Below are 24,478 nucleotides of genomic sequence, written 5' to 3' on the forward strand. Positions count from 1 at the left end.
CACCTCTTTGGTTAAACTGCTACAAGCTCCTGTTCTTTCGGTTTAAGAGCATCCACACAGCAGTTTGCATCCGTTTAATTAAATTGCTTTAAATACACACCAAGCCTCCATGGCTTAGGCCAGGCGTCCATTCGGAGCATTTTGCCAGTAGAGCAACATACCTAGTGTGGACACTGCTTATACCCCAGAACTGCCCCTTTGCTGGTATAGCTTATTCCACCCCCCGTGCAAAATAAACGAAAAGCGCAGTTTTGCTGCTATAGCTGTGTCTGCATTAGGGCCATTTGTAGCATAGCTGTGCTGGTTAAAACTCACCTCTCCTCATACCGCTGACCAACAGAGCTGCCAGGACTGGCCAAAGTTTGCAGTAGAGACCTGCCCTGAGAGAAGCCAGCATGAGTCAAAAGCTGCTGTGCTAATCGCTCTGTGCAAAAGAAGATGAAACACAGGGGCTCAGAATCCCAGGGCATCATGCAGCCCTGTCTGTGCAGAGGATGAAGCCCCATGCAAAGGGAGCATCTGCTAAACACAAGATTCCTAAAAGGATTCCCAGCAGTCTTGCCGTCCTGTCTAAATGTCACGCAGGCTTCAAAATCTGAACCCTGCAGAGCCCCAGAGTCCTGCACGGCCTCTCGGAAGCAGATCAAAAAACAAGACTGGGAAAAATCAAGAGAGACCCTAGCTTTGTTTGGGACAGGACAAGGAGGTTGGGGGGTGGAGGTCTTGTGCTTTCCCTGATCGAGGCATTCCAGCAAGTTTAGCTGTGAACTAATTTGCAGTCTATCTTCTTGGGGGGATTCTGCTGCTGCCACTTGAACAGAGGGACTCAGGGGACAGGGCTGCAGCTGGGTCAGGGACCGGAGAGATGCAGGGAGGACTCCAGCAGCACAAGCCTGGGGTGTGCCGCCGGGCTGCCCCCAAAACCTGGCACTGCTCAGCAGCTCACACAACCTGCCCGGGTTGGTCTGTAATGCGAGGCTTTCTCCAGCAGATACAGGACAAGTCTGGCATGTAAAAGCAACTTGGGGAAGCTAAAATCAGAAGGTGTGATCCCAGGAGCTGTCAGCTGGGGCTGTCTGAACCAGGGATACTTGGCAAAACCTGATTATTCTTCTGTCTGTTTCTACTACAGGATTCGCCTTAACCATACCCCATAGGAGGGCATCTCTCCGGGTCAGGGCTGTCTCCAGATCCCCAGCTGAGGGCAGGGAGTCGAGCTGGGAGCAGACTTGGCATGGGAGAACCTTGCCCTTCTCAAGGTTTTCCTCTCTTTGCCCCATCCCTGCTTTCTCCCTGTCTGGTGGTCCTTTTACACCCCCAGCGGTGTGTGCAGGGGCGGCTCCAGGCACCAGCACGTGCCTGGGGCGGCAAGCCGCAGGGGGCGCTCTGCCGGTCGCCGCTAAGGCGGCAGGCAGGGTGCCTTCGGCGGCTTGCCTGCGGAGGGTCCACTGGTCCCACGGCTTCGGTGCACCTCCCGCAGGAGTGCCTGCAGAGGGTCCATGGCTTTGGTGCACCTCCCGCAGGAGTGCCTGCAGAGGGTCCACGGTTTCGGTGGACCAGCGGACCCTCCGTGCTTGGGGCGGCAAAATGTCTAGAGCCGCCCCTGGGGGTGTGTGTGGGAGCTGAGGTCTGTCTGAGTGCAAATCTGTGCAGCCTTTTACATGCACTGATATTTGACACAGAGGCAGGTGTTAGCCTAGGCTGGAAAGAGGCAGGTTCAGGTCCCTGCTCTGCTGCAGACATCCGATGAGTTTGGGCAAATCCCTGTCTCTCTGTGGCTCCCTTTCCCCATCTGTACAATGGTGAGGATAGCCCTGTGCTGCCTCACCAGGGTGCTGAGGATAGACCTGGTAAATATTCCGACATGCTCAGATGCTATGGTGCCAGGTCCCAGATAAATACCTTAGACTGACCGAAATAATGGGAACCACCCAGGAACCTTCATCTCTCAGTGCAAGCTGGCTGGCTTCCAGGGGTCTCAGCTGTGAACAGCCCCACCCCAGGCACCTGTTGTTCCACCCCTGAGCAGTACGTACTCCTGGGAGTTGTGCCACTGGGTGCATGGATCCCTAGGCAGGGGACAAAGGTTTCTCGCGTTGCTCAGCTCTGTGCCCAGAAGTGCTGAGCAGAGAACTCTCAGTGCCCGCAGAGCCTGCCTCTGCTGGCAGGACAGTACTTTACATGCCACCTCTCCCAAGTGATGCGGCTCCCTAGGGCACCGCTCTCCATCCTGAGGGAGGTGCAAAGGACCCCATAGCCCTGACTTTGCAGGAGACAACAGGAATCTGCGGGACAGAAAGTCCCCAAACTCCCAGCGTTCTGCCTTCTCCCAGCTATAGGCAGATGGCACCAAGAGCCCTTCGTGCCCTGACGTGCTCCCCACAGAGCAGGTGTTTTTCTCCACACTCCGACCTTTCATTAAACAAAGCAAACCCCAACATCAGCCGCCAGCCCCTCTGGCTGTGGGAACACCCCCTAGTGCGGAGCCCAGTGCCCCGTTATCCCACCGGGTTTGACAGCCAAGCAGGGAGACAGCAGCACTTCCCAACGGGTGAACTCCCCCTGCACATCAGCAAGGGGTGTTAACTCGGATGTCTAATTACTACCAGCATCACTTGTAATTGTTTCCACGCTGCTACCCCTGTGAGAAACAGACAGTCAACACACTTACCGGGTGCTGTGCAGGTACCGGCTATGCACAGATGGCCCCTTCGTTTGCAAGGAGGCTGAATTATCATTGGCAATTTAAATATGCAAATAGTTTCCTACTCAGTTAGCTATCATCCACCCCAAACCCCACTTTGCCTCCAGCATTTATAATGGTGTTAAAAATATTAAAAAGTGTTTTTAGTGTATAAGGGGGGGGTCGCACTCAGAGGCTTGCTGTGTAAAAGGGGTCACCAGTACAAAAGTCTGAGAACCCCGGTCCTAATACATATTTCTGAATAACTCTCCTTGTGTCCTACACTAAGATCTGGCATGTAACATACAAGCAGAGAACAGAAATAACCCACCTTCCCCGGAACACTTCTCCCAGCTTGGTGGCTGGGGCACTGAGGAAATCCCCACAGAGTTTGCTGTAATTCTTCACAGCTTTCCATTGTCCTAATTCATTAGCCATATTGCAGGAGGCAAACCCACAAGTCAGAAGCCGACAAGGCTCACACTCCTAGCTAACAGCCTGCTTTGCGAAAGCTTAATCTAAACAAACATGCATTGTGAAACCCTTACCTCGGAGTTGTCAGTCACTCATGATGGCTGAAGAGACTCTACTAGTTTCTCAGTTTTAAAATAGCGCAAGAACAATCACAAACATCCTCTGTTCCTCCAGGGAAAGTTACACGCGAGTTTCTGTAAAAAAAAATGAACATCCCTGCGAGCTCACGGGGAAATCTGGTGCAACAGGGCTTCCGGGGGTTGTTTGGCTGGTTGGTTTTGAAGCAGATTTCAAATAGCCTCACAAACTCTGCGGAGAGAAACAAACCCTTCTGGGATGTGCAGGATTTCAGCTCGTAAAGATTGCCCAGGCTAGTTTATACTCCATCAGCCCACACTGCTCCCTGTGTATGTGATCATATTAGAGCAATTGGCACATTAATAACGCCTGCTCGCAAGGCCGCAGACTCCATCCCCATTCAAGGAATATGGTTGTGGGTTGTTGTTTTTTTTTAAATTATTATCATTACCAGAGTATCCAGCTTTGTAAAAGCATCCAGTGCAAACTCCAGCATGAGGGAATTCCACCCTACTAGTACCACCTCCTAAGACAATATCCAGCCAAAATATTGTGACTGTTGCAAAACCCGGACTGGAGCTCACCAAAGGACCATCCAATGTAACATCCAGAGCCAACAGGGTCTCAGTAAATCCCTGCAGGGTGACATAACATAGGGTTCTTTGTAGTCTGTTTTATTTATGACTGTTAATTTTAATTCATTACTTACATTTCAGTGGTAACTGGCATATGAAGTCTTCAGCAGTCACTACGGCATCTGTTAATAAACACAACAAATATTAAAAGCAGCTTGTTACCCTCTCGAGGGGAGACGAGACTAAGTAGATGAGCGTTCAAGCCTAGTTATTTTTCAGTCTGTAACTGTGCTGCAGGAGGAAATATTCATGCTTCGGAAGTTAAAGATTTTCTTAGGAGAACAACCCTGCTATGTGCTCTGAGACCTGCCGGCCCTGATTCCTAATCTGCACCAGTTGCTGCCGTTCCTCCAGTCCTGCCCAGCTGCTTTACCCCCTTGCTTTCCTCTCCTGAACATGGACATGTAGGGAAGGGCAGTGGCTAACCTCTACTTTGCATCATGAATTAATTCAAACATGTTAGGAAAACGCAGGAAGCGCAAGTGATAGAGGAACCCCCGAGATCACAGACAATCAGCTTTCCCACCCGCTGTTTCTGCATTGCCCATGGGTCTGCTCCCAGCGTAGCCCATGGTAAATGTCCCCTTGGCTTTGATGGCAGCAGGCCATGCCTAAGGCTGTGCCATGGAGTAATGATGTGTCACAGCATGACTGGCAGTCACACCATGCTAGGCTGCGTGAGCCCATCAGATCCACAGGGCTGGGCTGTCTGGCCCAGGAATGAGAGGTCTCCACGAACACACAAACTGGAAGCCCTGGTAATTTGTGCTCATTAAAATTCTCATGTTAGATGTTATCTCCTGGGCCCTGGCCAACTTTCACATTGGGCAACTGCATTCTGCATCCCTAACACCTCCGTGCCCTTTCCCTTCCATACAGAATTCTTCTCCGGTCCCTCTCCGACACTGCGGTGCTGCGCTGCGACACAGACGCTGGGTTCCACCCGACAAGGGGCTGCGTTTCAGCAGTGGGGAAGTGATCCATCTATCTAGAAAATGTCCGTCGAACACTTTAGGAGCCTTTGGGATCAAAGATATTCTTACTGCCATCATTGCTGTCCTGACGCAACCCTGTCACGGTGACATGTCAACGTCACATCCCAGCGCAATGTCCCACATTTGGGGATGCTCTCTCTGTGTTATACAAAATGACTTCAATGACCCGCCCAGTCTTTAAAAGAAACCCAGTAGCCATAAAGCACCAGCCCTCCTCTCCCACCCCCCGCAGCCAGCAGATTAACATGACCTGATGAGCTGACAAGCTGGACAGGTTCTTTGTTTCATGCTGGTGGAGTGCAGCCCTGGCAGCAGCTCCACGATCCTCTGGCCCTGGAGGCAGTTGATTAAACCCCCCGGCCTGACCCAGTGCTGTTATTTCTAAACTACACAAAGTTCTACATGAGAACCGGTGCTCATTTGTTTCCCTGGCACCAGCGAGGTGATATGGCCAGCGGAGCTGGGACTCCCCTTGCATGTCCATTCCTCCTTCCCTGCCCCGCACACACAGAGCCTGCCAGCAGCATGAGGCAGGAAGAGTGATTCGGAGCTCTGCCGAGCTCTCCCCCAGGGAGGAGTCCGATACCTCCAGGAGCTGCAGCACTGCAAGGAGCTGCTCTCGGAGACCAGAGTCCCCCACATTGCAATCACCCAGAGTAGCCAAACATCCTTGCCTGCTTTGTGTGGTGCTGGGGACGCCCCCAACAGCTCAGTCCCCCTCGCTTTGCAGAGCCGGGTGCTCCGCCTGCATGGCACCACTGCAGTCAATGGCGTGAAATGGGAGCAAGGCCCGGGGGAAGCAGGCCCTAAGTCCACTGAATCAGCTCAGGCTCCAGCGCGTGACCCACACCCACTGTCTGACGCTCCAGGGACTCGCAATACAGCAAAGCTCTTGCGGGGGAATTGTCCTGTTGCAGAGGGCCTAGGGCCTGGGCACCACTTTAGTTCCACTTCAGCCTCAAAGCGTGTCCTGCAGCCGCTGCTTACGGCACTGAGCGAAACTGTCCGACTGCTACCTTGTGCCCCACCCACCCGTCGGTTGCTTCTATCCACCTGCTGTTTCACACCTTACATTAAACTGTCCACGCTTCGGGGCAGGGAGTGTCTCCTGTTCGATGTGTTTGTGCAGCGCCAAGCACAGCAGGGCCCCAATCCCTGACCGCAATACAAATAGCAATAAATAATAGCTACCATGGTCTGCGGGGACAGGACACTGGCGATGGGAGCAGGAGTACTTGTGGCACCTTAGCGACTAACAAATTTATTTAGTCTCTAAGGTGCCACAAGGACTCCTGTTCTTTTTGTGGATACAGACTAACACGGCTGCTACTCTGAAACCAGAGATTCTAAGGCAAGGGATGGGTCACCAGAGGGTGCTGTTACACATGCTCTTCCAAGTTCTTTTCCTTTGCATGTGAGCAAATGTTCAGACTTGGGAAGGCATGTCGTGTTTCTGTTAATTTTTGCTATTCAAGGTTCAGTGTAAAGGGGGTGAGTTCAAGGAGCTAGAGAATTTGTTCTACCTTGATCTCTCACTGGAGCCAATTCCTGAGGTGGGGCAGCTATCTGGGAACCAGGCACTGGTGTTGAGCTGAGTTTCCAGGCAGAAGGGATTCCCTGCATGCTGTTTGTGATCATCGCTGTTCCAGGACAGGTGCTTGCAAGACACAATGGTCCAGAAACTGCTGTAAACGTGAGTGGCACTTAATGCTGTGTCTGTACCATCCTCCTTTTATCTGCTGCTCCCTTGTCAGCTCTCTCCAATGGGACTGCAAGGAGGCCTTGTGTGCGGGCATCCATGGAGGAGCCGCCTCCCAGAGGCCTTTGTCCATGTGACTGACTTCCTCCCTAGAACTGCCTGGAGGTAGCCCCTCAGCCCTGGGTATCAGCAGCATCAGAGTCACAGATTCATATTCATAGAGTTTAAAGCCAGAAGGGACCTTTAGTTCTTTCAGTCTGAGTCCTATACAGCCCAGGCCAGAACTGATCAGAGGAGGGATTTCAAAACCTTCTGAAGAGTGCGCAGAAGTTGGCGGAGGAACTTCACACTGGAGCGCTTTTCCCACCCATTCAGGAATACAAGAGTCACCGAAGAAGACGACATTTTGATTACGAGGCACAGGATAATCCCATCAGAGACCCCAAACAACAATTCAAAGTTGAATTCTTTAACCAGGTGCGAGATTGTGCAATGCAGTCCTTTGAAGAACGTTTCATGCAGCTCAAGGAACACAGCAGTATATTTGGGATGTTGTATGATATTCCAAAACTCCTCACTATACCTGAAGAAGACCTACACCAGCAATGCAGGGCACTAGAGACAGTGTTGACACATGATGACATGCGTGATATTGATGCGAGTGATTTAGGTGATGAACTGAAAGCCCTTTCAAGATACATTCCAGCAGGATCAACTCCAAAGGCTGTCCTGGAATAGATGTGCACAAATAAGATGCCCACCCTCTTCCCAAATGCTTTTGTTGCTCTGCGCATACTTCTGACACTTCCTGTAACCGTTGCCAGTGCAGAATGCAGCTTCTCTAAGCTGAAGTTAATAAAAACACATCTACGCTCCACAATGACACAGGAGAGGCTGGTCGGCCTTGCAACCATCTCAACAGAGCATGAGCTGGCCCAGACTGTGGACCTTCAGGAAGCAGTTCAAATCTTTGCAACCAAGAAGGCACAGAAAGCACCACTTTGATTTTTCAAAGAGATAAAAATGTCAGTGTTTACTATGCAGACAAGAAAAGTTACATTTGCTGTTCAGGTGTTTGAAAGTTAAGTGCTACTTAAAATTTTTGAAGAGGGCATTTTAAGTTGTTACTTCTCCTTTATTGGGGTAGGTAGCAGAGCAGGGCCATGAGAGGAATAGAACAGGAAGAAGGCAGAATTGAGACCTTTCAAAGTTTTAGCCCAAGCGAGGTGTCATGGGGGTGTCATTTGAGCTCCCCGCCTCAGGTGCCAAAATGTTGTGGGCCGTCCCTGGCCCCCTGCCATGGGTGTTCATACCTCAGCAGCAGGAAAAGGGCTTCCCTGCCCCATGCAGTCCCCTTCGCTACCCAGTAGATGTTGGAGGAGCACAGAGCAGCAGCTGTGCAGCACCCTGGCTCCAGGCTTTGACCATTAGCAGGATGCAGCAGGCACAGGGTGAAATGTCATGGTCTCAAAGCATGTACCGAGGGCAAGGAATCTCTCTGGACTGGCACAGCCTGTTCTCAGGAAAATGGTCCCCAGTGACAGCGGCAGGGAGATGAGATCGCTTTTGTGGGACCGGGTTAATTTGAAGCAGAAGAGTCGTCTTTGTCGAGAGGTCAGTCGGACAGTCCATGGTAGGCTTCCCAGCCCATCACCTCTGGAGTGGCCAGTGTTTTCTCCTGTGCTACTCACATGGGGTGGAGGCGTTTTCACATGCACTGCTAGCATCCCTTGCCTTTTGGTGCTGGGCGGTGATTAGACCCCGCTCTCCATTCCATTAGCTGTAATGACGGTTGACTCCAGATGGCTCTGCTCTTCCCAGGGAAGCGAGTTGACATTTTAAGCTATCTGGACACATCTGAGTATTTATTTTAGGTATAAGATCCACTTAAGCAGAGGCCATAATTCTTCTTTAATGAGCAGTGCTCCATCTCCAGCTCCCAAACTCTCCTAGGGATGGTGCAGGCACTGGTGACATATTATCAGAGCCAAACAGGGTGACTCACCACAGAGCGCTCAGAGAAAGAGGCTGGAAAATAAGAAACAACATTATCTCCGAGTGTGTCTATGGGCAGGGCAGCCCTCTGGCCTGCTCACAGCTTCCAGGGTGAGAGCCTGTGGGTGCATCATCTGCTGGAGGTGGGGGAGAAGTGGGGATGGCTCTCTGATGTGGCCCAGAGGAGAACTGACCCATGCACAGGCACCAATGGGCTACGTGTCTGGGAGTGAAATGGGAATGTCTTCCCAACACGACCATCCTGATAAAACTTTGACAAGCTGGGAAATTCTGAACCAGGGGTGCAAGGTCCCCTAGCCACTCTCCTCATTGCATTGCTCCCCGGTGAGCACCAGGGATTTGCAGGACATGGTTTATAAGAACGAGGCTCCATGGGATGGGCTAGGCCTAGACGTCTAGACAGACCTTCATGAAGCTCAGTAACTTAGGAACCTGTGGACTCCCGTGAATCTCCCCCACCCCTCCGCCGCCCCAATCCAGAGCAAACCTCTGCTCAAGGTGGCCAATTTTTATATACAACTGACACACTGAACTGGCCTCAGGCTCACATCAAATGCTGCCCAAACTCACCCCAAACTCAGTTTTGTGCTGAAGGACTTGGTTCCAAGGTCACCCAAAGCCTGGCCAACAAAACACGGCCTTTGTTTGCCAGAAATGTGTGAACTGCAGCAAAGCTGGCCCAAGGACCCAAGCCTGGAGCCTTCGGGTTTCATTAGAGGAGTTTCTGCCTGCCCAATTCTTCCCCTAGTTGCTGAACTGCGTGCCATTGGCTGGCTGAAGCCAAGCCACTAGAAATAACCAGAGCAGGGTTCTTATTGATTCCAAAGTTGTTTTCTACTGTCTAAAAATCTTTTCTTTAAAATACCGTCTCCTGGAAGGGCTGGAGAAGAAACCGCCAAAGCCCCTCTGCAGCCACTGCCTATCGAAGTGTCAATCCAGACCCACAAAAGTCTTGAAATATCTCTCTCCACCATGCTCATGTGGATTTAGACATGAAGACAAGGAGACTGATCAAGAGGAATTTGAGGGGAAGGGTCAACCTCTGTGTGGCTTTTCCTTTGCTTTATAGTCACTTGGATATACATCAAACCACTTTTCCAGAGGCAGCCTCATCCAATGGATTGGCTGAGCAGTAGACAGGCTGTAGGTGAAAATCACCCCTGCGCAAAGGTACCGACCCAAGTCCTTTTGCTGGCCCCCTGCAGAGGGATGACATTCATCTTGAGTTTGAGTACATCACCTACCCTCTCTAAGCCTCACTTTCCTTAGCTGTAAAAGAGGGTAACAACAGCTACCCCACAGGCGGGTTTGGTAACGTGAAGACAACTGCAAAGATGCCACATGCTCATTGTTACTGTTTTCTGTGATAAACCATTTGGCTATTTCTTCACCTATTTAACATTTTATTATATGAAATTCTTAAATGTCCATAAATCCCCCTCTGGGACCAAAGCACTTAGTCTGGGGATTTTGTCAGTTTTTTTGTCTTGTCAAAATTATGGGATGGGAAATGTTTAAAAGTCTTACTCACTACGTTGCATGAAAATGTCTTGGGTTTGGTTTTTTTGAAAGGTTTAATCTTTTTACACTTGCACAGAACAGCCAAATCTTTCTTTTCTTTTCTTTTTTTCTGAAAACACTGCAGATCGCAGCCGACAACTGTAGATCAAGTTTCAGCCTGGAGCAAATGTTTACGGCTGAGCAATAAACCCCTGAAGATAGAGCTTGATAATGGAAACTCCGACAATCCAGCCCTAGGAACAGGGCTACTGGACACACCAGGAATTAGTGAGCAGTGGAACAGATCCAGCCAAAGGCAGAGTGGTGCTCCCTAGACCCATTGCATTGGGATGTATCCTTGCACACGACAGTACATCACACTAAATGCTGTCTTAGCTCTGGCCGCTGTAAATCTAGAATTAAGTCCCACGTTTCTCCTCTCTCTGATAGGCGGCTAATTTACTGCTTTGTTTTCCTTCAACTATGTGAGTGGAGACACACAGCCAGTTTTAGAGCTGGGCACCAGCTTCCAAAATTCAATATTGTGACAAAGCTTTTAATTTTGACAAGACAAAAAAACTGACAAAATCCCCAGACTAACAGCAACTCCTGCCAGGAAAACCCACCAGACTAACCACAGCTTCCCCTGCAGGCTAAATGCTCATTAAAAGGCTTTTGGGTTCTGACCATTGATGGAGTTGCTCCCAATTCTTTGAATTTTGAAATTTCGACAAAATGTTGACAACAGAAAACAGCATAAAAATGTCCAGATGTTTTTTCTGTATTTCCCACCATTTCGCCCCCTTTTTGTACTGAACTGAAGGCTTTAGGGCCCATCCTGATCTCCCTTACATCAGCTCTGCCCTGGAGTCATTCTGTTGGCTTCAGCAGAGTTCCTCCCGATGACACACTCCAGTGACACCAAAAGGAGACTTACCCTAGGAATGCTGGAGCTAAATATCGCCTCAGTCACAAACCTGGCCTTGCTGTTAGTGAGTCGCTCAGGTAGTTTATCTGTTTGGTTGTATATTTATAGATTCTAAGGCCATTATGATCATCACAGGCCAGGGAATCTCACCTCCTGATTTCTGCATCAAATCTGTAGCTTCTGGTTGAGCCTGGGGCATGTTGTTCAGAAGGAGGCACCCAATCGTGATTTAAAGGCTCCAAGTAGCGAATACACCATGTCACCAAGTCAGCTGCCCTAGAGATTAATTCCCCACCCTGATAAAAAACTGCATCTTATTTCTAGCTTGCATTTATCTAGCTTCAGCTCCCAGCCACTGGTTCTCGTTCTGAATAGCCCCGTGCTATCGGAAATCTTCTCCCATGCAGGTGCTTATAGGCTGTCATCAAGTCACCTCCTCATCTTCCCTTTGATTGAGCTTCCTGAGTCTTTCACTGTAATTCAAGGCCAGAAGGGACAGTTCCGACTGTCTCGTCTGACCTCCTGCACAGCAGGCTGTAGAATTCCACCCACCTAATAAACTTCTGATTGCACTAGAGTCATAGCGCTAGGGCTGGCAAAGGCCCACCAGATCATCTGGTCTATCAGAGGCCACCAGCATCCGCACACTACACCCAGTAAAGCATATCGTAGTTTGATTTCAACCCGTTGTGTACAGGCATGCACTAGTGCTTACCGGTCTCTGGCTGGCACTCCATTACTGGCAGAAAAGCTGTATTACCCATCCCCGGCTCCACATCCACCCTTGCTAATATCTCTCAAAATATAAGCCAAAATAACGGTAGAAAAGGAGAGCGGAAGGGAAGGAAGAATATGGTCTGAAAGGATGCACTTGAAAATGGCTGACTCGGTTGGAAACCTAGACTCTGGGATCTGGCATTTCTTGCACGCCTTGTAACACAAAGGTTTCCTTTTCAAAATGATTATCTCATGTCGAATGATTGACAGGCTGGGCATTTGTTTTTAATATATCTGAACACCTGCGGTCCACGGTCCCCAGTAATATAGTTATCCTGAATGCCTGACTTATTACATAAACAACGGCTCCAGTTGCAAAAATAACTATCACTTTCTTAACACAGCCTGCACAAGCTGCAGTGGAGGCTCATGCGCGGGGGGCAAAGAGGCTGATGTTTTAAGACATGAATATCTGTGAAAAAGAAGACAGGAGATTCGTATCTCTGCCACAGAACCACAGAGGCAGTTTTCTATTTTTCCAGCTCCTTAAGCATCTGAAACAGGTTACTACAAATATGTTTTTTTGCTGCAGAATGTTGCCCATTGGGTTTTGCTGTGAAATGGATCTTGCCTGCAATTTCAAAGTGGATTTTGCCTTGGAGCATTGCACTACTATGTCAGTGAAGGGGAATATGCTGTTTTTCTTTGCTGAGACTATTGGACTAAGCTGTTAGTAACAGTGGGATTTCGGATTAGTAAAAACCGCCCCCGAGTCAAAAGTCTTTCTTGAAAAACAAAGAGCCAGATCCTCAGCTGGTGCAAATTGGTGCAGCTCCATCGATGTTACACATTGATTTTAAAATGCCCCCACTCTTCAGAAAGCCGTCGGTGTCTGTGTGTAGCCCTGCTCCCTGGGGACGCTCTGACCTGGATTTGGGGAGGCGATAGCTTTTTCCTTGTGTAGAACATCCTGGCTTGTTTCCGCTGAGAAAGGTTCTATGCCCATGTATTGATGGAGAGCTGAAAATCAGTGCTCAGGGGAGCAGCTCAAGTCTGTGGGCGCTGTGAAAGCTGACGTTGCTCTTTACACCTCAGATTCAATGTAGTGGGTAGGACACGCAGTGTCTTTTGTGGGGGCACATACACTGGGGTGCATCCAGCTCTGTGAGGCATTTGGCTGCTTGGCTCAGTGCTCCATGTGTCCCTGGGCCTTGCTGACTCTTGTGTGGCTGAGGTTGCATGTGGAAACTCTGGTTTCTCATTTGCTCGGAAGGCCTGTCTCCCCAGTGTTTGAGGAATACTGTTTGAATTAGCCCTGCGGATTGCAAACAGACCCTTTGTTTTCCTTTCCCAGTGCAAAGAGGCTTCTGTTCTCTTTGGCCTGCTGGATTAACTGTGGCCTTGCACACTGACCTCTCTGCAGCTCAGGGAAGCTAATTTAATCCCAATATTGTTACCAATTGCGGCAGGATGGATATTGCAGATTCCTTGACGCAAACCAGTACTTTGGCTCTGGGAGGGACAGCAGCTTTCTGGGGGCCCCCAGCGCCATTCCCCAGGGAGCATGCTCTCTCAGGGAGGGCCCGATGGTGACAGCTTGGGGGACCGCCAAGCCAGTTAATTTGGGACCAAAACCCTTCTCTGTCCTGACACCAGAGAGGAGGAACAATACAGCTGACAGTGACGCTCCTGTTCACTCTTCCTTCCTCTGATGCACCAGTTCCTGGGGCTGGAGATTTTAAGTCTGTTCATTGCCTGTGATTTTTCCTGGGCAAAGGAAACCCAATATTCTCTTAGGTACGAAGGGGGGTGTGTGGTGTTGTCGTTATTAATTACAGTCCAATGCACCATTCAGTCACAGACGCACATGCCACTGACACAGAGTGACCCTGGGCAAGACACTTAACATTCCTTTGCCATCTGTGAAGGGTGGGGTCATAGATTCCCCTGGCCGCAGAGGAGTGGGAAGTGGGTTGTTTATAAAGTGCTATTTGAGGGTTAAGTCTTGTTACCATCGCCGCTCCATTTGCAGGAGAGGCAGCAAGTTAATGGGGGTTATTGGCACATAACGCTGGACTGATACCATGTTTCCATCCCGGCTAAGGGCCAGGCAAAGGAAGCTGGCGCAAGAATCAGGGTGTTAGCAGTCCTCGTGATCAGGCCAATGGAGTGACAAAGCATTTGCCAGTGAGGAGCCAGGCACCAGCTCCATGCACAGGGGAAGCAGAAGGAGCAGCATTGCTAGTGCCATGAGTTTTGGTGCAGCCTAAAGGATCTTCCAGCACAAATGCAAGTTTCATACGCCCCTGCCTGCTCCGTTGCTGGGAAATAAGCACACACTTGGCATCTCTCTGCTGGCCCCCCAGCGGGCTGTAAAGCTGCCAGTGACTCTCCGTGTCCACCTTCCCAGCTCTTCCCCTGAAAATCAAAGTACTTCCCCTACTCCCACATCTCCAGCTCGGTGTCAGCACAAAGCAGAGACCAGCCCTGGGGACATCCTGTGAAACCAGTGCCAGCTCCTTGCAGGCTGCCTTTGCTTACCTGTGCAGCGCCCTCTTGCAGCTAATTCCATTCCTGGGATATCCCTGAAACAGCCTATTTATAAATAGCCACCCAAAGGGGAGGGTCTGGAGGTGGGGACCATGAGGTGTCTCCCTCCATCTCGCTGCTTCTCTTGTACCCCTGCTCACAGGTCCCAGCACTTATCAGCCAGTGGTTTTAAAATGGCTTGCGGCCCCTGTTCTTTCTGCCTCTGAGAGAAGCATTTTTCTTCCACCCCCTTCCATTGTTAGGACCGTGATCAACAAACATAACAAGTCTTTTGTCCTTGGCAGGCCCCCACCATGAAAGAACTGGTTGGAAGGGAGACAACCTGGCTGGAAAAGGGAGCTGAAACGTCCCCCGACAAGCCTCGCGGGGCTCTGGTTTCCTGACGTCTCAGTACATTCGAGTGGGTGGTTTCCCCCTTTGTAGTTTATTTTCATCGCTGTTCGGGGAGAGGTTTTGACTCATTAACGGGCTCCTCCAATAAAGCTTCCTGCAGACAGTGCCGCTGCGAGAGTGCTCCCACTGCAGCTTCTCGGTGCTGACCTGCCCCATCCGCAGCAGCCTCACCGGCTGCCACGCGCAGAACTCTGCTCACACGCCTCCCTCCTGACCTTCAGCCTGGCTGCCCCCCGGCTCGTCCACTGCTGGCCCATGTGGAGTTCTACCAAGCAAGCCAAATGGCCTGGAGATTTGAGGTGGGGAGACCATGAAGCCTGCACTTTAGACCACACTTAACCCCAGAGACAAGGACTCTGCAAATTAACCCTCTGGAGCACCTTCCTCCTTGTTTTGTCTCCTCTTTTCTGCCTTTTAACAGAACTGTTTTGCCTTCCTTCTCCTCTCTGTAGTGTCCCAGCTGGTACCTTCAAAACGTTTCTTTTCATTGGTTCCTCACCGATTCTCTGAGACGTGTTGGCTTCTCTGAAGGCACAGAATAAATCACTGTCAGGAAAAAATGCCCCCAAATCCCTTGTAGAGTATTGAACCATTTCCAAAACCTCTCGGAGTTTGGACCAGAGTCAAGGCCTGATCCTCCCAACAGAAACAAACGGGTTTGTCTGCAGGGTCAGGGTGTGGCGTGAAGAGAGGGCGGAGAGTTCAATCCAAGGGCCAAGGAAACTCTGACCCCATGTTAATATAAACCTTACTCTGTGCTCATCCATTGCAGAGTGTGGAGAACGCGGATGAGTCTGAATTGCTGTGAAAGTTAGCTTGCACCACCAGCGTGCTCATGGCTTTGTCCGGAGCCAGAAGCAGAAGGTGCCAATGGCACAAATTCCTTTCTCCCTCCCAGCCTGCCCTGCTCCAGACACATGAAACATCAGAAGGGGAAAGAGAAGCCAACGTCAGAGCTGCTTTCATGGTCCCTCAAAGGCTTATCCTGCTCCTGCTTGGAAAGCGAAGTAATGCAGCCCATTCGGCTGCAATCCCAGAGAGATCCTGGTGAGTGCACTGGCGTTGTCCCATAGCAGGACTGGTAACCATTACTCAAGTAGCATGATGGCCTCCATTCCAACCCATTCTCTTCTCAGTCACTCTCTGAAACGTTACTATTTCTGGCTGTCATTTCCCAGGGCAGTGCGAACAACCACTACAATAATAATAATTAAAGAAAGAAACTTCTTTCAACATTAAAAAAACACACTAGCTCTAGACCCTGAAGCGGCTGGGGGTAGTGGAATGGAATTAGTGCTCCCAACCCAACACGTCCCAGATGTGGGAAACCATGTATAACCAAGACCCCAAAGGACGGTCCTGTAGGAAGTGTAAACAGCAGTGGGATCCCATCCTTTGGTGTGAACGACCCTGTCTGTGACCTCAGAGTCAGGGGACTTCACTGGAAAGGTAAAGAGAGAGGGGGCTGCACTCTGGTGTGGACGGGGGTGCCCAGCCCCTGCCATGCAGCCAGTTAGCTTGGGGCATGCTGGGCTCTGCTGTCTGGGCAGAGGCAGCGCTAACCCAGGCAGCACCACTGCGGGGGGACCTCCACCTCACATCTCATGACATTTATCACACGCGGTCTCCTTAAAATATACGTATCACTATGTGAAGTATTTATACACGGGTAAAGTGCCTCCAGGAGAACAGTGTGAGCAAGGGAATGGGGTTAGTCCCGGCCTTAGGCGATGGAAGCAGAAGGCGCAATGGCCAGAGCTACAAGAGGAACTGCTCTGACTAAATCTCAGCCAGTAAGAACAACTGGGCAGTGGCACAGGGGCCAGAAGGAGCTGGCTGAGACACAGTCTCTGCAGCGAGTCAGGGCCAGGTCAGGGAAGGCCCCAGCGGGGAAGATGCACAGTGGGGGCCTGTGGAGCACAGGGGTTGTGGCTGGAAGAACGAAGGCGTTCGTTCTGCATCCTGCTCTCTGAGAAATACATCGCAGAACCAGATCCCCTTCCCCCCTCCCACCTCACCAGGGTCTACCTGTGATGCCAGCCCCGCACAGCTCCCCTTCCCAGCGTGCTGTTATGGATTGGCACCCCCAACATGAATTCCAGGGCGGGATTTCCAAGCAATGGAAGGGAAGAAGGAGCCCAAATCCTGCTGACTTTCAATGGGGTCTGTGTTTCTAGTGCCATTAGATGCTCTGGAAAATCCCACTCGGAATGCCCAGCATTAGGACTGGCAGGATGAGGTGGGAGGGACATAATATCTTTTATACAAAATACAGTGCACAGTGCTCAGACTTAAAATGGTGTCCACACACCACAGGCTTGCTTATATGTCATTTATAATATGTCAGCCATCTTGAAGGCTTTTACCACCTTGAAAGAAATGACCGACCCAGTTGGGGCCCATTCCTCAGTTGGTGTAATTCGGCACAGCGCTGTTGACTTCTGTGGAGCAGCCCCAGCTTATGTCAGCCAAGGATCTGGGCCATAATGAGTAAACTGGTAAAAACTTCCAACCCAGAAGGCAGAGCTTGAGTGTGAGCACTGTGTGCCAAGCACTGTCTATATTGCACGTTGCTACACAACGCGTGTGACAAACGGGGATAATATTCCAGAGGAGGGGAGTGGAATTTGAAGGCACAAAACACAGTTAGGAGCTGACTCCCAATCAAAGTTAATGGGAGTTGTGTTTCTAACTCCCCTTTGTGCCACTGAACCCACCGCCGGTCATTTAAAAAAACTTCTTGCGTGTCGTTTCCATGCATGTGCCGTTGGGGTTCTGAAATGTGGGAGGAGTTAATGGCCAGGGTGGATTGTCGTTCTCAGTGTAGCAGATTGTTGCTTTGTATCTTTTCTCCCTGTGGAGGAGCCTGATTATGCTGAACAAACTTCATTTATTGCATTACAAGCTATGTCCAAATTCTGTTCCCAGGGAATACGCAGATATTTGATTCCTCGGGGTTGCCTTTTGGTTTATGATGTGGAAGGAGAATATTCCAGTGACTATAATAGCAGCTAGAAAGCTACCACAAGCATGAAAGCATTTTTCAGGGCCTCTGTCCTCCAAGCTGCAGAATTGTTTAGTTTTCATTTACTTTCTGCATTGCAGCATTGAGAACTTTGGTTGGAAATGGGGCTGCTTTTGTCTAACAGAAAACACGCTATCACTGTTGCGCTAGGGTGGAGACCAAGTGCTCCACTATTAAAACGTAATCTAATTTATCTTGTGTATTCTGTGATGACCAGGGCTTTCTCTAAGGAGCCCTTTAAAGGAGAAATTTTCCATTATTAAGTGTATGTGTAGGAAGTTGAGTCCTGGCATCCTTTGATAACCAAATTTCTTTTCCATCCTCCATTATATCCATCATGATAAAAGCCGCTGCCAAAGCCCTAACTCAAGCCATGCTGTCTGGCATATTGTGAAACGAATCAGGGAGAAAACACAAGATGCTCTAGTCCCATATTGTTTTTTAATCAAAATGTCCAGGAGGTTGAAGTTTTACCTCAAAGGATAAACATTGTGAGCCCATTGCTTTCCCAACAGGCAGCTTCCAAATGAGGTTTAAAAAAGCCTTCAGAACTCTTTGGACACATAAGAGCAGCCATATTGGGTCAGACCAAAGGTCCATCTAGCCCAGTATCCTGTCTGCCGACAGTGGCCAGTGCCAGGTGCCCCAGAGGGAATGAACAGAGCAGGTAATCGTCAAGTGATCCATCCCCTGTCGCCCATGCAATAGGGTTACCATCTTCCCACAGATGCTTGTGGGATAGTTCTAGCCCCAGGCCTCAGCATCAGATAGTACAAAGATGTTCTGACCCTTCATGTCCTTTTCCCAAGATGGGCTCCCGTTTACTGATGCACAGCACATCCTTCTGTTGGTGGTGGTGGCCTTCGATCAGCATTAGGCAGGCATATGGGTGCGGCTTTCTGGCCTATGTAATGCAGGGGCCAGACCAGATCACAATGGTCCCCTCAGACCTCTGCGAATTTACTATGCTGGGAACATTTGTAGGTGTGGATTTGACGCTTTCCACCAACTCCGCAGGCGTGAAATGTTCTCACAGCCACAGAAGGCAACAGCTTTTCCTCTCTTGTAGCTGGACCCAACCCAGCTCCATTGGCTGTGGGCATGAAAAGACCTGGCTCTGCTACTGCCCTGCTGGGTGACCTTGGGCAAGTTCCTTCCCCGCTTGGTGCCACAGCTTCACTGTTTGTACAGTGGGGAGGATGGTGCTGATTGACTTTTGTAAAGCGCTTGGAGACCTGTGGGTGGGAAACAAATTGAAAGCCTGACTCTGGACCAAATTCTGCTCCCACTTACTCCCGGGGGTTCCTGGGTGCAGTGGAAGGGTGGAATTTGACCCAATCACTTTTTAGCTTCTCTCTGAAAAACCTTCTGATTGGGACCAAAAGAGCAGCCACTGAACTCCAGCGAGAGGGACCCATCCTGCACCAGCCTCATTCCCTTCTTGGGACCCGTGTCCTCCAGAGGAACCCGGGTCTGAGAATGGGAATTACAGTGCTCATGAGTCATGGGGTGTTCTGAGCTCACCACTGCTCTTCCACCACTCCAGCCATCTCCCAGTACATATCCTGTGGTGCTAACAGAGCACCAGGACAGTTGCCGTACTGCTGTAGCCATGGTGGTTCCAGGATATTAGACAGACAAGGTGGGGGAGGTAATATCTTTTATTGGACCAACTTCTGTAGGGGACAGAGACAAGCTTTCGAGCTACATAAAGCTCTCCTTCAGAGCTGGCAAGACGCTGGCCCAATAAAAGATATTATCTCAAGCTAGACCTGAAGAAGAGCCTGGGTAGCTCGAAAGCTTGTCTCTTTCGCCAACAGAAGTTGGCTCCAATAAAAGATGTTACCTCACCCACTTGTCCCTCACCATGGCCATGCCGTGGTGAAAAGAGACGGCTCTTGCATCGTGACAGGTTTCAGAGTGGTAGCCGTGTTAGTCTGTATCAGAAAAAAGAACGAGGAGTCCTTGTGGCACCTTAGAGACTAATACATTTATTTGGGCATAAGCTTTCGTGGGCTAGAACCCACTTCATCAGATGCATGGAGTGGAAAATACAGTAGGAAGATCTATATCAGGGGTGGGCAACCTTTGGCATGCAGCTCGCCAGGGTAAGCCCCCTGGCAGGCTGGGCTGCTTTGTTTACCTGCCGCGTCCGCAGGTTCGGCCGAACGCGGCTCCCACTGGCCGCAGTTCACTGCTCCTGGCCAATGGGGGCTGCGGGAAGTGGAGCGGGCTGAGGGATGTGCTGGTATCCCCTTAATATATATATATACAGAGAACATGAAAAAATGGGGGTTGCCATACCAACTCTAACGAGATGAATCAATTAAGGTGGGCTCTTATCAGAAGGAGAAAAAAAACTTTTGTAGTGCATCTGATGAAGTGGGTCTTAGCCCATGAAAGCTTATGCCCAAATAAATGTGTTAGTCTCTTAGGGTACGTCTACACTACGGGATTATTCCGAATTTACATAAACCGGTTTAACAAAACAGATTCTATAAAATCGAGTGTGCGCGGCCACACTAAACACATTAAATCGGTGGTGTGCGTCCACGGTCCGAGGCTAGCATCGATTTCTGGAGCATTGCACTGTGGGTAGCTATTCCGTAGCTATCCCATAGTTCCCGCAGCCTCCCCCGCCCCTTTGAATTTCCGGGTTGAGATCCCAGTGCCTGATGCGGCAAAAATCATTGTCGCGGGTGGTTCTGGGTAAATGTCATCAGTCACTCCTTCCGCTGGGAAAGCAACGGCAGACAAGCATTTCATGCCTTTTTTCCCTGGATTGCCCTGGCAGATGCCATAGCATGGCAATCATGGAGCCTGTTTCGCCTTTTGTGACTGTCACCGTATGTGTACTAGATGCCGCTCACAGAGGCGATTCAGCAGCGCTACACAGCAGCATGCTTTTGCTTTTGCATGATAGCAGAGATGGTTATCAGCCATATTGTACCATCTACCATACCATAAATTGGTAATAAGATGATCGTGGCTACCAGTCCTTTTGCACTGTGCCATTTGCTGCTGTCATAAGTGCCCCTGGCTGCTCTTAGCCAGGGGCGCAAAAGCCAAAATTGGGAATGACTCCCTGAGTCAATCCCTCCTTTTTGGTATCTAAAAATAGAATCAGTCCTGCCTAGAATATGGGCAAGTGTACTAGAGAACCACTGTATCAGAGAACCAGAGAGCACAGCTGCTCTGTGTCAGATCCTGCAGAAATTATGAGCTGTATGCTATTCACAGGGGGTGCTCCTGCAACAACCCCACCTGTTGATTCCGTTCTTCCCTCAGCCTTCCTGGGCTACCGTAGCATTGTCCCCCCACTTGTGTGATGAAGTAATAAAGAATGCAGGAATAAGACACAGTGACTTGTTAGTGAGATATGAGTGGAAGGCAGCCTCCAGCTGCTATGATAGTCCAGACAGGACAGTAAGGAGTGTGTAGGAGAGGAGCCCAGCATCCCTCTGCTAGTTCAGGGGCAATTGAATCTTTTCTTTACACATGAAGGGTGGGGGCTGATGGAGCTCAGCCCCCTGTTGCTATGATGACGATGGTTATCAGCCATATTGTACCATCTACCAGGAAAAAATTAGGGCCAGGCGCCCTTGATCGACCTAACAGATGCTAGTCGGCATGGTTACCAGTCCTTTTGCACTGCCCCATGTGCCAATAGGCTGATGATGAGGACGGATACCAGTCGTTTTGTACCATCAGCCATCCATAGCATGGGGGGAGCAAGGATGTTGGTGTTGAGTGCTGCACCATCGCGTCTATCTGCAGCATTCAGTAAAGATAGGGTGACATGTAAAAGAGTCAAGAGAGGATTGTTTTCCCTTTCACTTCTGGGGGTGGGTGGGGGTGTGCGTAAATTGCCTAGCTATGCCCTGACCCACCACGGACACTGTTTTTGACCCTAGAAGCATTTGGAGCTCAGCCAAGAATGCAAATGCTTTTCAGAGACTGCAGGAACTGTGGGATAGCTTGAGTCCTCCAGTCCATGAGCGTCCATTTGATTCTTTGGCTTTCCGTTACGCTTGTCACGCAGCAGTGCGCTGAGTCCCTGCTATGGCATCTGTCTGGAGATATTTAAAAAATGATTTTGAGCGCTGATAGAACAGATTTGCCTGCCCTTACAGCGATCACGTCCGCATCGTCCATGCGGGAGCTCTTTCTTTATTTTGATTTTTAACTGCATCACCACCCGTGCTGATCGGAGCTCCACGCTGGGCAAACAGGAAATATTCAAAAGTTCGCGGGGCTTTTCCTGTCTACCTGGCCACTGCATCCGAGTTCAGATTGCTGTCCAGAGCGGTCAGTAGTGCACTGTGGGATACCGCCCGGAGGCCAATACCGTCGATCTGTGGCCACACTAACCCCAATCCGATATGGTAATACCGATACTAGCGCTACTCCTCTCGTTAGGGAGGAGTACAGAAACCGGTTTAAAGAGCCCTTTATACCGATATAAAGGGCCTCTTAGTGTGGACGGGTGTGGCGTTAAATCGGTTTTACGCTCCTAAAACCGGTTTAAACGCGTAGTGTAGACCAGGCTTAAGGTGACACAAGTACTCCTCATTCTTTTTGCTCTTGCATCTTGCACGGGGAGGGATACTCAGTGGTTTGAGCATTGGCCTGCTAAACCCGGCATTGTGAGTTCAATCCTTGAGGGGGCCACTTAGGGATCTGGGGCAAAATCAGCACTTGGTCCTGCTAGTGAAGGCAGGGGGCTGGACTGAATGACCTTTCAGGGTCCCTTCCAGCTCTATGAGATGGGTACATCTCCATATATTATTATCATCATTCCACAGCAGGGAGAAGAGAGAGAAGAGAAGAGCCTGCTGAGTTGAGTTAGGAAGCATTCTCCATCTTCTGAGTGTGGGCCCAGCGCCATGGCGCCCTTGGCACCATTGTAAACCTGGTAGTGGAGGTGAACATGTGTCCACTAGGAAATCAGTGGAAACCACCGACTTATTTCACGCAGGTCCCTGCTCAGCTGGGAGATACAGGTTGCTACTGAGCGGAGCCGCGTCCAGACTTGTGGCCTAAAGGTGACCATCTCCCTAGCCCGCCTCTCAAGCCACGCTATCTCCTCTGGGCTTTCCCAACTCTTCCCCCGTTTGCGTCTTTCTGAGCTGCTTTCACCACTGCCCCTCGGAGACGGTAACATTGCACTTTCATTCTGTAGACACCGTTTCTCACAAGCATTGTAACGTATTCGGGCTTGCAGCCATGGTTTAGAATCTGCGAACTGCTCTGTACATTCAGAAATAAGCCTTTTCTGCAGCCCGACACCTCTGGAGCCCTCCAGCTCTTGGATCCCTCCTCCGACAGAGGGGCCTGCCCGCTCTGGGAGCGTGCCCAGCCACGCTGCCAGCTTTGCCCAGCTAGGTTCAGATATCCCTCCCCAGCTGGCTGGCCTGCGCTCCAGCTCGTTATCTTGTTTATGAAAGGCGAAATGAAAGAACATTCTTGGAGGTCAGAACCTTGCAGAAAGCCCCTAAATATTTGCTGTCTGCAAGTTGAGATAAAACGAAGATGGATAAGGCAGGTTCCCGGGGTTAACTGGAGAGAACGGCAGCTTAAAATATAGAGTGAGAGAAGAAAATGTGTGGTCTCCATTTCCCCCCTCAGGATCCCACTCGCCTAGGGAGTGATGGGGGGAGGGGAGATAGTGGCATTCTGGGCTGCTGAAAGGCGGGGCGCATGCTTCTCATTCTTACCTTAAAAGCCCACTTCATCAATCCTTGATTTGCTCCTATTGACTCTCTTAGGGTCTCTTATGGCTACACTGCGAAGTTGTCGGCAAAACTTTTGTCTTTCACGGGTACTTAAAAAAATCGAAACCCTGCAAATGACAAAAGTTTTGCCGACGCAGCTTTGTCGGCAGGAGCACTCTCCTGCCGACAAAACTAACGCCGGGCGTGGGGCTGGAAGTATTTTATCGGCATGTAAGCATTTAGCGACAAAGCTGTGTCGCATGGTGTAGACAAGCCCAATGTCTCTTTAGGGCACATTTCCTGCTGGCTGGACTCATGCTCAGAACCTGACCCAAGCCACAGCTCCATGCTGAGTGAGGGGCCCAGAATCTCTGGGCACGGTGCCTAGTGCCCATTCCCCTGCCTGCCCCGGGCTTCTCCAAAATCACTGTACCTTGTGTCTGAAGAGCTGTGTCCACTTGTCCCCGAGTTCCAGTTCTGCCTGGGGGCCGACCTCACCTCCTTAAATCCCCTTTATTGCTCCCCTTCTTGCCACTCTGAATGTCACCACAGATAGGTCTGTACGAGAGCCAGGCTTATGCAAGGCTTGCGGGAAGTGTCCTTGGAAACAAGAGGTCTTGTAATTTGTGAAACAAATAAAAGTGTCCAGTCTTTTTACAAGGGAAAAATGAGTCACAGGATGGCACAGTTCATATTACAGGCATTTTTTGATTGGCATAAATAGCTGTTGAATTAATTCGGTCCACTTATTGTTAGCAGACACTAGATAGTTCCTGAGGCTTTGAGAACGTTTTCTTTGAAAGAAACACACCACCTACCCAGTGTGTCTCATGTGCAGGGTGATTTCCAGATCTGCTCAGCTCCTGCTGACTTTGTTTCAAATAAATCCTGATGGGATTGGTGGCTGTAACGTGCATGATATCCAGCAACTGGAGGCAGTCTCTATTATTTAGCCTGAACTGCTGCCACAGTCATAGAGCCATGGAAAGTAGGGCCAGAGAAACACACTGGACCATTTTGTCGAACGCCCCTGTGCATCTTACAGCCTACCTGCTACACAATCCCTATTGA

The 24,478-nt window shown here is 50.1% G+C and overlaps 1 protein-coding gene across 4 annotated transcripts in view; it reads right to left on the reverse strand.

Moving 5' to 3' along the window:
- RSPO1 (R-spondin 1) overlaps positions 1–23,924 on the reverse strand; it is a 61,448-nt gene extending 37,524 nt beyond the window's left edge. Inside the window, exons 1-3 of one of the 4 annotated variants that reach the window (XM_044998051.1) lie at positions 23,841–23,924; positions 3,945–3,992; positions 3,232–3,466 (exon numbers count right to left, since the gene is read on the reverse strand). The gene's annotated coding sequence lies outside the window, so the exon portion shown is untranslated. Of the gene's footprint in view, positions 1–3,231; positions 3,755–3,944; positions 3,993–4,396; positions 4,435–4,913; positions 4,932–23,840 lie in introns of those variants that run through there. The other 3 variants (XM_044998053.1, XM_044998052.1, XM_044998054.1) reach the window with 3 other exon arrangements.
- Between the last annotated feature and the right edge of the window lie 554 nt (positions 23,925–24,478).

Source organism: Mauremys mutica, chromosome 23 (genome assembly GCF_020497125.1).
Source record: "Mauremys mutica isolate MM-2020 ecotype Southern chromosome 23, ASM2049712v1, whole genome shotgun sequence".
NCBI classification, from domain to species: Eukaryota; Metazoa; Chordata; order Testudines; family Geoemydidae; genus Mauremys; species Mauremys mutica.